Source organism: Thunnus albacares, chromosome 20 (genome assembly GCF_914725855.1).
Source record: "Thunnus albacares chromosome 20, fThuAlb1.1, whole genome shotgun sequence".
In the NCBI taxonomy this organism is placed as follows: domain Eukaryota; kingdom Metazoa; phylum Chordata; class Actinopteri; order Scombriformes; family Scombridae; genus Thunnus; species Thunnus albacares.
In genome coordinates, this window is record NC_058125.1 from 18,729,480 (window position 1) to 18,739,676 (window position 10,197).

Sequence of the window (10,197 nt, forward strand, 5' to 3'; positions counted from 1 at the left end):
ACTGTGATGAACGATTGAGAAGTGAATGTGCAGTTGGAAACCTGAAGCGTGACAAAGGGCCATACAGAGGTGAGATATTGATCAGTGGTCACTCAGTTACCACTGTCCCCTCTGACACCACAGTCTTTTCCATTAAAATCTATGTCACCAGAATGCCAGAACAGGGGGGGATGGCGATGGAAAAATATGGAAGAGGGACATGATGGAACAAGAGCAAGGAACAAGAGGTGAAAAAAGTAAAAGATACAGAGGTAGGCATCGAGCATTACTGTGACAGATTAAGGGATAATGTCCATCAGGGAGCCCCTAATGGAAAAGTGGAATACTTCCCATCATACACACACACACACACACACACACACACACACACACACACACACACACACACACAGAGAGCGAGTATGCGGCCGAGAGCTGAAATCAAAAGCAGTGATTCTGATAATAATAATTGCAGTGATTACTGCTTGTTCGCATATCTCACAGCCATTTTTCCCCTCTCTACAACAAGCGTGTTTTTTTTTCTACTTAACCGTGTAGCCTGCATTAAATCTGCTCAATCTCTCTTTCTGTCAGCAGGCAGAGCTGAGGATGAGAATGGAAGGAGGAGGAGGAGAGCGGAAACGTCCACTTGCTCTGGAATCTCATGTACATTGCTGCAGTAAATGTCACCAAAAACCCCTGAAAGGGAGTTTTGACTTTTATTCTGTGTAAACCTTTATTTAATCGGGTAAGTCACATTCAAGATTCAAGAGAGACCTGAGTACGTAAGTGCATCTATAAAACATAAAACAAGCATTTCAAAATGTACAATATAAATCATGGTAATCAACAATAAAAATAAAAAATCTAAGATATAAAAATAATTATACAATAAAAATTGATTAAAAACATGTTAAAAAGTCACAGCTAAAAATTAATCAGGTTTTTAACTAGATTTCTGAACTGAACCAGAGTATCAAGCTTCAAAATACACTGCAGTTCATTCCAAATGTATGGTGCAAAAAATATAAAAGCAGTCTTTCCCAGATCAGTGTTAATTCTAGGAACCTGCAGCACTATCCAGTCTTGTGAGTGAACAAGCCAATAAGTGACATGAAATATAAGGGCAATTTCTGGAGAAACCCTTTATAAATAAATGCTGGTCTCTTCTAATGGAAAGAGAAAGCCAACCCACTTTTTGATAAAGATTACAGTGATGAGTATCATAGATGTTTCCAGTTATAAATCTAAGAGCTGAATGGTAGACAGCATTTAGGGCCGTAAGAATGTTCCCAGCTAGAATTTTTTTGTTCTATAAACAATCTAAGAAGGTTACATGTTATGATCTATTAATGTTTTCAGTGTGAAGTTTACTTTTGGTTCCTGGAATGATCTAGGATAATGTCTCTAAAACATCCTAAAAATGTTTATTGATAATATTGATAGAACATTATGCCCAAGCGTTCCTTAAAACGTTTTCAACAGGATTTTTTTTTTTTGTTCCTAGAATGCTCTAGGATAACAGGATAAAAATGTTTGGTGGCAACCTTCTTAAAATGTCTAGTGATAACATTGTTAGAACATTACACCCAAACTGCTATAACTACTCAATTTAGGACCCAAAATGCAGGACACAGACTCAGACAGACACAGTTTAGAAAAGGGTTTATTGCAAATTCTGTGGTTGAAATCACCAGAGTCCAATATAGCAGTGGGGCAGAGTGGGGCAGAGAGTGGCAGATGGAGCAGTTGGAGTGGAGCAGGTGAGGAGTTCGGTGTTGTAAAAGCAGGTTGGAGAATGGGGTTTCTTAGCAGAGCAGGGCAGGCAATGAATTGAGGGTCCAAACCCGAGACAGGTGATGAAGATGAAGCTGTTTGTGGCTGGCAACTGAGGCAGACTGGAGTGTGAACCGCATGGTAGACTGAAAGATCTGGCAGATTCTTGATGGATGTGCCGGGTTTTCATTCTTCAGTGGCTTGCTGAGTTGATTAGGTGATCAGCTGCAGGTGCACTGGTTGAAGAGTGGGAAGAGGGAAACCAGGGGGGTGTTCCATCAAGCTGGCTAACGGGATAGCCTGGCTTATTTCGATAAGCCTCGCTAATTTAAGTGAGAGTTCCGTTCCATCACTGCGGCTTATATGAGTCCCAGCTCAGTAACCATGGTAACGTAGTCAGCAGAACTAGCCTGCTCCATGGCAGGCTAACGGTCAAGCTTAACTCAGCTGCATGTCAAACAATGTCCGACAGACCGAAACAGACTCTCAAAAGACGGTTCCATCAAGTGTCTTTTCACACTCCCATCACTTGTCTGTGTTCAGGAAACATAAAATAGAAGAACTGTGAGGGACTTTTACAAAAATACTTAAGTAAATCCCCATTTTATTCATGGTCACTCCTGTATTGGACTGGACCCTTTTATTTAAAAGCTTAGCATTTAGAATTTAAGAAATAAAAGTGTGCCAGCTCTCTTCTCTTAAGTTGCTGACACTGTAATTTTAATTATACATCTGATATTATCATTATACTACTGAATGCTCATTTAACAAATAAATATAAACCCATGAACAGGAACAAACAATGCTCTTCTCACCAAGCTAGATGCAGGGATTGAACCACCAACCTTCTGGTGATAAGTTCACTCCTCTAACCTTTAGGCCATCACTACCCACCTACAGGTATACATTTAATCTGTCATCAATTTTGTGCCAAGTCATCTCCTTCATCTTGTTAATTGCAGCAGTTTTGCCCTTTTTGGTGTTTGTTGTTATTTTTTTAATATGTGCATCAATATGTGGTTTGAAGGTGAATTTAAATATTGATAATGTGGGACTCTTTCAATGACTGTACCATTTAAAGTGCAGATTTGGAGAATACTGTAATCAATGTCTTTGGCTCCGGAGAACAGAATACATTTTGTTTTATTGTTATTTAATACAAGTTTGAGAGCTATAAGTGCACCTTGCAAACCATTAAAACAAAGCTGCAGGTTTTCAATAACTGATTTTATAGAGTCAGCCCAACAGTATAAAATATCTGCATAAAGGTGAACATTATAGGTTTGTAAAGACAAGACTATATCATCAATATAAACAGTGAACAGGACTGGTCCTAATATTGAACCTTGTGGGACACCTTTTGTTATTGGTAGGAACTCTGATCTAACATTACCCACTTTTATGCACTGTTGTCCGTCAGAGGGGTAATTGTTGAACCATCTGCAGGCATTAGGATCAATTCCAATACTTGATAATCTTTGCAGGAGGAGGGAATGAGGAGGTAGCAGAGATGGTGCGATGATCTGTTCTGAAGCCAGATTAGTGGGGCGTTAATACAGAATATCTAGTTAACAATGACTTGAGTTGATTGTTTACTAATGATTCAAGGGTTTTAGACAGACAAGACAGTTTTGAAATAGGGCGGTAGTAATATAAGATACAACATGAGCTGACTTCCATACTTTAGGAATTGTGCCAGTTAAAAGAGTTAAGTTAAAAAGATTTGATATTAAGGAGGCAGAGAGCTTGAGAAGATAACGGTCCTAGTTGTCCTCGCCAAGATTATCAAGTTTTCTCATGATGACAAGATCCTGATTTCAGGGTCTTGTTATTATGAGAAAAATTTAAGGTGGTTATCAATCATCATTCTCCTTGAAGAGAAAAGATCACATAATTACGAGATAACAGTGTTGTTTTATCATACTTTATTGCATGCTTTATTTTGATTGTTGTTACCAAATGGTTCCATAGTAGCTTGGATGCATTACTGATGTACAGTGTGACTTTGTGTACATGAAGCATCTCATAGCAGCTTCTGGATGAACAGAACAACTTTGAGCAGATCGGTATGCTTTCCACCTGAACAATCTTAGTGATCTGTTGATTTATTGATTGCAGTGCTTATTGTCATTCTTTGTGTCAAATAGGTCTACATAATCCTTCCAGCAACTATGGTGCATAACCTACTACTGCTTCTTCTTCTTCTTCTTTGAGGTTTTACCAGGGTTGGCATCCTCCATGTTGCATGACTGCAACCTTCTGGTTTTAGTCCTCATCAGTGTCCCATTATTCTGTATCTGTTTAATTAGTCTGGTTGTCCTCAAAAAACAAACAAACATATACTTCCATACTGCTTTCTATACTGATTTCTGATAATCCTAATTACTGTAATTGTGTAATAATTTCCTGTGTATTTCCTGTATGATATAACATGTTGTAGTGTCTCTGCTTCCTGACACTGCTCAATGGCCTGTGTTATGTTTTTCTACAATGAAAAGTGTGCTGTTAAGATTACTTTGTCCAATTCTGCTCATTGTGACTTGCTCTTCCTGCTCCTACTACTATTGTATTTCACATCCGTCAACATATCAACCTCAAGACGTCTGATTAAACTAATAATAACACATTATTAACATAAACCACATTATTCAGTGACATTAATATCTCCCAGTGTCTCAAATCAAGGAGAATATAAAAGCAAATTAAATCAGGTAGCGTCATTATGCTACTGTCTTCTTAAATGATGATTGATAACCACTTTAAACTTTTCTCATAATTACGAGTTATGGATCTCATAATTAAGAGATCTTTTCTCATAATTATGAGATCTTGGTGAGTGTAATGTGCTTCCTTACTTAATAATATTGAAATGCCTGAAAACCAAACAAGCAAGAATGCCTCAAGTTACTTAGTGCCTGCCACTTAAGGTAAATAAAACCCAATGTTTTGGATATACAGTATAAGCATATTTTTTAAAGCAAAGTGTTTTTAACAACCACACAACCTACTCTATAATCATACAACTATTGTGAGTTGTTCCAAGATGTGAGCGTTTGTAAGTGGTAAACATGGGAATCTCTACCATCCACCACCATAGTGACTGCACCATTGATATGGCTTTGTTTGGAGAATTAAAGCACCTTAAAGCCCCTGTTGGATATAAAGTCTTTGAAAGCTCTAATGGAATCATAGTCTGTGTAAAGATGGACGTAGCGAGGTGTGACATCCCCGATTGGTTTGCATTGGAGCCGTTTTTGAAGCCCAGAGTTGCTGCTTATGGTCAGTGCGTGCCATCTTTTCCGTTTGGAGCAGGGACCTTCCAGATAATGGGTGCAGGGTGTTGCCTTTCACACTGTTGAAACATGCCCCACTACCTCAGACCAAAGTAAACACTGTCTTACTAGGAATATTAAGTGATTTTACACTTGGGCAAACACTAGCTACTTTAGCTAAATTGTGCTAACAGTGCCGGTATTATAATCAAGTAACATTAAACTTACCGAAATATTGTATGACAGCACAAAAGGTCCTGTTAGTGTAACTCCTGAACCACAAACACAGTAGAAGTGCGTGTCTGGAGAAAAATCACTGTTTATTCTTTAAACAGAAGCGCCGAAAGTCAGACTCAGTGTGAGTCCAAGAGCCAGGAAGAGCAGCTGGTGAGCCAACTGTCAATCACCGCTGTCAATCAACAACCACACAGCAGATATCAAAGCCTACATGTCTTCAAATCATATTAATGGAGCAGTCATTTCCAAAATGACCACCAGCCCACTTATAGCAGGGCCCAAATTTCACGATTGAGACCATAGTGACTGTTGATCTAGTATTTGAAGACAGAAGTTGACACTTTATGAATGGGAGTTGGCAATTGGAGCCAGGGGCTTTTTGAAGCCAGCATTTAGCAGCCATCGGTGGCACATTGCACTTTAAGGTACTTCCAATTGGGTTCAGCGTCAAACCGTGGTAGTTTCTGCTTCAATGGTAAAGTCAAAAAAAGTGAGCAAATGAACTCAAGCGCAGTAGTGTCAAAATCTGTCTAGATTTATCTCCCAGTAAAGATGTGCACCTGCCTGAGTTACTGTCAGAAACACTGCAAAGTTGTTGTCAGAGGAGGAGGAGGAATGAGTAATGGCAGACATTTAGGTAGTGACAATTCATGTGTAGACCTCCACATTGTGCCAAATATGTAGGATAGCAGTATTTTCTTCAGGTGTTCCATTGGCTTGCAATCATTAGTTGTCATGGCAACCAACTGCAATGAAATATATTAGTGCACTAAAAGTGTGTGGAAATAAATCCAACCAGTATCTCCAGCTGTGTAGGGCATTAGCTAGTGTTATTTCATATATAAAACTGCTTCTCCTGTTTTTAGAAAACTCGTGTTGAGTACAGGGGCAGCTGTGAAGTGAATCAATGAACACTTGGTTTCCATAGCAACCAACACGCCAGCAACCACTTGGCACATGTCCTCCTGTGAATGTCATAGTTTGATACCATTTTCCAAAAGATCAGACTGCGTTTTCTATTTGTGTTTTTGTAAGATTGGTTGATTGCTTTCTTGAGACTGAAAAAGGTGAGATGAGTCAGACTACCTTCTCTCTGGTTGCTTTATTTGAATGAATGACTCTGGCCGGCTCCTGTCAGCTATGATTTTAGGCTAGATAGTTGCCTCTTAGTTATTCAAATATTAATTAAACAATGATAGACTAATCTGATAATCTCAATCTGTAAACAATCATTGATCACAAAAACACAATGAAATCCCCCCATTTCTGTCACATCACACAAAGACTGACGTCATACTTCTGCAACCCTGGTTATAGTTACTCAGTGAAATTATTACTGAAGTAGGCAAACATTTTAATCCAATTTAATATATATGTTGCTACCGTCCTGCTTCAATTCATCCCATATGTCGTGAAAATGTGATGCAGTTGAAAGCTCTGAAGCTAGAAAATGGACCTTTATTACATACTTGTTTGTGTACTAAATTTTGAGGTGGCTCTTTGTTGTTGCATTGAACTTCATCGTATCAAAATGTGTTTCTGATATTTTGTCCACCTCATTTAAATATACAGAATGGAGGAGCAGAAATATTAGAAACAACTTACAATATAATGCATCTGAATACAGCAGCATTCCTAACTACAGCTTTGAAAATTGCCAAAGAGTTGAATAAATGGCTTTCTGACACAGTGTCAACAACAATTAAGTTGCACAAAACTGTAGGATATTTTTAGAACTGGATTTTAGTACGATGTGGAATGGCGTAAACTCGGTGTACACACCACATCTTGCATGTCTTTCGGTCCTGGATGAGGGGTTTCTTCTCTTTTGCTCTGTTTATTCCTCTCTATTTTTAGTGCGTGTGTTTGTGTGTGTGTGTGTGTGTGTGTGTGTGTGTGTGTGTGTGTGTGTGTGTTCCCATATCCGAATCGAGGATCTAAGGATAGAGGGTGTCATATGCTGCACAGATTGTAAAGCCCTTTGAGCCAAATTTGTGATTTGTAACTCCTATGTTTCTGGTCACTCAGTGAAAGTCATTGCAGTTCCCCCTCAAGCACAGCAAAACATCAATGAGTGCTGGGGAAAGAAATTTGATGAGTGACTACATGAATGAACTAATCATTGAATGGAGGAGAGAATGAATGATTCAGTCTGTGCATGTGTAATAAGCTAATAGGTAAGTCGTGGTTGCTACAGTAACAGTGCTGTCTATCTGGGATGTTCACGCTGGTCATATTTAGTTCATTGCTTGAACATTCATTCAGAACTTCCAGCTCTGCATCCAGGAATTTCCTCCAGTGATGAGGAAATGCCGACCATTTACTTTGTAACCTTGAGTCATAGCTTGCTTGAGGGGAAAAAAGTTAAACTGAGCAAAGAGTTTAGAAGCCAGGTAGGGTGCGTACAGACAAAAATAGACTAATAAATAAAAAAGGCAAAAGGGTTTTTACAGGGAAGAAGACACGTCTGGGATGCACCAGAGGGACACAGAGTTAAAAATAACCCCTGAGTTTCTATTTCTCTCCACTGTAGTCTTCTCCAGCTCCTCTCCCTCCTCCGCTGGTGCGTTATTTTTAGCCCACGATGACTCTCCTACCGACAGCGTGAGCGTCTGTCTGCCACCCCACCGCACGTGAGTCCTCCGCACGTGCGTTCCTCACCATGACAGGCAGCCAAGGCGTCAGACACGACCCACACCACTGCCGCCGGTGCCAACAGCATGTGGAAGGAAGGAAGAGAGGGAGGAGATAAGAAAGACAATAAGGAGGAGGATAGATAGATAGATACATAAATAGATATCTTCTTTAATTTTACTCGTCAGAAAAAAAAACTTCTTTGTTAAATGACTGGCAATTTTCTATATTTGTCAACAAATCTCACGTGCAGAGCCAAACCAACAATGAATTGTGACATTATCTCATTCCTCTGTGCCGTGATTAAAACACCATTAAAAACACATCAGTGTCACACCGTTGCACTGAGTGACATGTTCCTTCACCACAAAAATTACAATTTAAGTAGTTTGTTTAGAAACGGCTCCAAAGACTGATAACAGTGATCACATTTTCAATCTCCAGAGAGTAGTTCCTTGTAAGGCACAGCTTCACTAGCTTGTTGTGCTACATATCACAACCTCTTGACTTTGTACTGCAGTTCTTTTACAATGTAGTATAAAGTAGAGGTCTTCATGGGTCCAAAATCTTGGACTCAATCCGAAATGGACCCGTGGAAAACCCACCCAAACCTGGTGTGCATGAATTAATTTTCAAAAACCCAGAGACCCAGAGTCATTAGCTACAGCGCATGCCACCGCGACATAGCTGGTTTGACTCCGGCATGGGACCCTTGTTGCGTGTTATACCCCTCTCTCTTTCCCCTTGTATCCTGTCTGCTTCTCCACAATCAGCTCTCCATTAAAGGCAAAAATGCCCAAAAACATATCAGATGAATAAATAAAAAAGGGAGACCCAATCTCAGTGGGACACGAGGACAGCCAGACCTGAGCCAACCCGAATAGACTCACGGACAATTAGACCTGATCCAAAATGCAGTCGACCCGAACAGACCCTAACGGAGAGGGAACACAAACACGGGCAGCAGCATAATGTGCTATCGATTAATTTGATCAATTACAGTTCAATTTTATGTAAAAATATTGAAACAATATTCTCTATTTTATGTAATCAATAGTGTTAAATCAATTCAAATGAACATATACAGCACTGTGCAAAAGTTTTAGGAAATGCCATCAGAGAGGCGTCTGATCACTTCCATTACTTCAATTTATTCTGCAGCATGACATCAACCCCAAACATACAACCAGAGTCATAAAGAACTATTTGCAGTAACAAGAAGAGCAAAGAGTCCTGCAACCGCATGTATGCTAAATCCACAGAAAAACAGAAACTTGTTCTCCAAGATGCTTGGAACAACCGACCTGCTAAGAACCTTGAAATATTGTGTACAAGCGCACCGTGGAGAACACTTTGCCATTTTTAAAGGCAAAGTGTGATCACACCAAATACTGATTTGATTTAGTTATTTGTTTGAAGCAAAATGATAAATAAAAACTATACATAGCATTATTTTTTTAAGCATCCTTACTTTAATTATGCTGCTTAAAACTTTTGCATAGTACTTTATATGATGATGTTAATGAAGGGGTACTTCAACTCATCTGACAAGGCTGTGAGGGTGCATCAGACAAAAAATGTAGAGAATCACTGGACTATACGAAATGTTAGGAATGACAGAATAAATAATAAGAAGAAATACTTATGATAAGTCAAAGTAGTGACTTTTTAAGTCACAATTAGTCACACATTGCTGATTTGCATGTAGCAGGTCGTAAGTCGTTTATTATAAAGACTGGAAGCAGGAGGAAGCAGTACCTCATAATTATGTCAGAGAGTCTAAATTTTGACTTAACGTTTCATAACAATTGCATCATTCCTAACTTTTTATCTTTTTCTTATTCTCTTCCAAGCAAAAATGGGCTTCTGTAGTTTTCAAACTTTTTTTCCCCACTCGAGGGTTTGAAGTGGGATCACACATGTCTCTTCATGTGATGTGGACAAGATTTTGCTCCTGTATTACCAGCATGTTTTGATTTGGGTTCACAGTCTTATCCTTGGATTTTTGTAGCTCATTCATTTTCAAAAGGGATTTTCTGTCTCTCTGACTTGACATCTGGAGTTTGCACTATGTATGATCTGGGATGAGCAGTTGTTCTTTTTAGAGTCCAGCTTCCTCCTTGACATATTATCTTCAAGTTGTTTTTCAGCATATCTTTGGCTGGTTTAGTTATTGTATGAGCTGTCATCTGCTTTTGTGCGGCTGGAGTCTGTTTTCTGACACCTTCTATGAGCTGGTGACGCTCCTGTATTATGTGTTTCAGTCGGTTTCACAGGTTAGAAATGTAAGTTAGGGATC

At 39.1% G+C, this 10,197-nt stretch overlaps 1 long non-coding RNA gene across 1 annotated transcript; it reads left to right on the plus strand.

Annotated features, from left to right (window-relative positions):
- Positions 1–545: 545 nt before the first annotated feature.
- On the plus strand, positions 546–4,266 carry LOC122971444. The gene is made up of 2 exons (XR_006399476.1): positions 546–727; positions 3,970–4,266. It is a non-coding gene; the product is annotated as an uncharacterized LOC122971444 (long non-coding RNA).
- Positions 4,267–10,197: the final 5,931 nt, after the last annotated feature.